This window comes from Zerene cesonia, chromosome 12 (assembly GCF_012273895.1).
Source record: "Zerene cesonia ecotype Mississippi chromosome 12, Zerene_cesonia_1.1, whole genome shotgun sequence".
Taxonomy (NCBI): domain Eukaryota; kingdom Metazoa; phylum Arthropoda; class Insecta; order Lepidoptera; family Pieridae; genus Zerene; species Zerene cesonia.
In genome coordinates, this window is record NC_052113.1 from 1,620,324 (window position 1) to 1,624,150 (window position 3,827).

Sequence of the window (3,827 nt, forward strand, 5' to 3'; positions counted from 1 at the left end):
AATTTAACGGGTGTGAAGCTGCGACCAAAAGCTAACCATACAATAACTTCCTTAATTATTTTCATAAATAAAAAGAGATCGATTAGCTTCGGAAAAAAGGTTAATTCGAAAATAAAAAATGTTATTACCTAGGTACAGTATTAACACGAAATATTTCTACCCACTTCTACTGTAATCCAACTTAAAATGTACAATTCATATATTTTTTTTTACCGTAATCCGATCAAAAAGTAGCATATATGTAAATCCAGACTAAAATCTATCTTTGTACCAAATGTCATACTGATACAATAATCTGCTTATACGAGGAACAAACATCCATACATCCATCCATCCAAACTTTGGCGTTAATAATAGCAAACTTTCGCATTAATAAATTAGTAGGAAGTAGGATATCGCTTCCTTCTTACACCACAGGTTCATAGTACGTGCGGTTGTCATAACAACGCGAGAACGTAGTTATCATCCGAGTTGAAACTAAAGAATTGTAGCCCGTAATGATCCCGCCAATGGATAATATTGTTAAATGCAGACCGCAATGTAGGCACTGGCTTGACGTGTGGGGCAGAATGGAGTAGGCACGTTTTATATTCTCGTGTATAGAGGATATTATATCCATTCATATGCAATGTAAAAGACAATAAGTTTAGTTAGACAATGACTTTTTTAGATTTGTATCGAAGCGTTATTGAAACTCACTCTAATCAAACTCGAATTAAAATAAATCGTTCGAATTTTGAATTCAAAAACGAAGGAGGTTCTTTTCGTTTTTCGGACGTTAACAATTAAAATAAAAGACTAGCTGCATGCATGCATCCGGAGCTGCATACTAGTAGTACCAAGAACGTAGGCTTTGCGCTATCACCTGAAAACTTACGTGGAATATAAAATGCTATTATTAACCTAAATAAAAGTACACAGTTTTTTAAGAGATTTTTAGTAGAGGAAGGTTTATATGTATAGTGAAGTCCCGTGTCCCCTACTGGGGTATGGGGCAGATGATATACATCTGTTTCACTGATCGATTTTCTTTATGGACAAGTAGGTGATCAGCCTTCTATGTCCTGCCAGACCGAGACATTTTTTTTTTTATTGTCCCCACCGGGAATCGAACCCAGGACCCCTCGGTTCTACGCTCACGCGTTTACCACTGTACCAAGGAGGCGTCGAAATGTATAATAACATCTAATAATCTACTCCGAATTTTAAACGTGCGAAGCTAGTATAAAAAAAACCAAATAAGATAATCCTTCAGCTATGAAACGGAACATAACAAATATATTTTCAGTTCAACTTCTAAATATCCAGTCCCATATGCATAAGGTCCTTGTTTTAATAGTCGATTTTGTTGAAAAGGGTCGGACGAATTTTTCGGACGATAGCTTTTAACTGTTCGTATTATAAGCTGAGGCGTTGACTTCTATGGCATTTACGGAACGTGTGTAATAGAGAAATATCTATATCTATACTAATCAGGCACACATAACCAAAAATTATTTACCATTAAAAGTACGTGATCCGTGGATCTGCAATTATCGATAATATGTTAAACGTCGGAGAAATTAAAAGAACCTGATAGCTCATAACAAGACACGTAAACTGTATTCCAACAGGCTTGGCTGTTTTATGATTAAGTCAGTTTCTTAATATAAATAAATAAAGTGTCATTGTTTGTCCCCGATGGATTCCTAAACTACTTAACCGATTTTAATCAAATTTGCACACAATGTGCAGTTAGATCTAACTTAAAAGATATAAAATTGCGAATCAACACAAACACTACTCGGTGGAGCCCCAGTAGAAAGATGCAATTACACTGAGTGACATAAGCTATATATGTACCACGGGTGAAACCGGGGCGAACGGATAGTATTAGATAAATAACAACATTTTAGGAAATACGCTAATAATAATTTTGATTACAATTTCAAAATCAACAGATGGACGAGATTTTGTCCTTAACTATTTTATTGAATCATTGACATTTTTAAGGAGTTTGATTTACATATCCATAAGAATGAATGAATCCAGAATTATATACGAATAATAGCTGCACCCGGCAAACGCTGTTCTGCCTTACTCTTATCGTTTAGTGGTATGAAAAATAGATGTTAGCCGATTCTCAGACCTACCCAATATGCTTACCAAATTTCAGAGGAATCGGTCAAGCCGTTTCGGAGGAGTATAGAGACTAACATTGTGACACGAGAATTTTATATATAAGATAACATAATAGATCACTATAGTTTTAAACAGAAAAATTTAATCTGTCCTGATAAACGTTCGGATTCGCTAGCTCCTATTATCTAAGTCAAACAAAACTATAACATGTGGAGACAGGACGTTGCGTCATGACTTTCTCACATTTTATATTTCCTCAAGCTCCTGAGTAAAGTGTACTTTGAGAATTTAGGAGACCTCTATAACAAGGTAGAGACATTGAAATACACTTAAAAATATACATTGATTGTTATTTTTTTCTTATTATTGAATGTATAAAAGTTTTTTATTTTTTATATCATAGCGGGCACCTGAGCTGGTGGTTCGCCTGATGGTATCACCACCACCCATCTACATACGCAGAGGTAGTGCCTCTACGAATGCACTACTCGCTTTTAAGGGTTCAGGGAATAAGGAACCTGTTAATAAGGAAAGTATTGATGATGGAAAGAAGGAATGGACTGGGAAGGGTAAGGAAAAAGAAACAAGCCTCGGACTCACACACTCACTGTACGAATCACAATAGCCTAAAAAGGGGGTATTAACAGTTAATTGATATATATTTTAAATAAATTAGAATTTCAGCCAGCTTCACAACTTCATGATGCATTTTAGTTAGTTTAGCGGTAAATTAAAATGACAAAGTACGAAAATATAAAAATCAAAGTGCTAAACAGGCCAAAATCGACTTTACCAGCATGTCGTTAAGGCCCTTAGACCGATAGAGTAAAAATCATAATTAAATTATAAGCACATAATTAGTGACCGATGTATTTATAAAATGTTAATCTTTATGTGTTTTGTTAATTATTTAACTCTTCATTCATAATTAGCTAATGAATGATATTGTTTTCTACAACGCTATTACAATTGTAGCTTATAAACATTAGTTAATTGATACTGTTTAAAAACAAATCGTTAATGATCATCTATTTAAAGTGAAGTTTTTGAATAATTCATTCATTCGAGTATCACCCCTCAAAGTGACAATAATATTAGTTTTTTATCTAAATATTTAAAAATGGACTGTGCCCCAGAGAATACTCCTACCTGTCGTTGTGAATTTGTAAGTTTAATTTTCATTTTAATATACGAGATCTCTTCAACTCGTTCTATAGTATCTTTATCAATATCTGTGTGTAATACAATAGGAATATAATATAGTATGTGTGAGTGGGCTATAATAGTGTTGCATTGTATAGTGTCTTCTGTCTGTTTTGTATTCTGAGGATTCTTGCCAATAAGTAATGATATCTATTTCACAATACTTTTAATCATGATAACACATATAAAAAAAAAAATAAATAAAAATCATTTATTGAACAAATTATAAATCACATAGAACATAAAACCCAGACTCCTAATATAGCTTTCGCTGTGTTTCAGGAGCCTGTGTCTTCCCGATACAGTACATAATAGTTCAATTTAGACACAATAAAATGTAATTGCAGCTACATACATATGACATTGAAATTCTATAATTTAATATCAGTTTATAATATTTAATAATTAACAATTTTAATAATTTACAATAAGTTATTTATATATTCATGAAATTAAACTACTTAAAATCCGAGTTTTGAAGTAGTGTAGATTGTATGTGTATG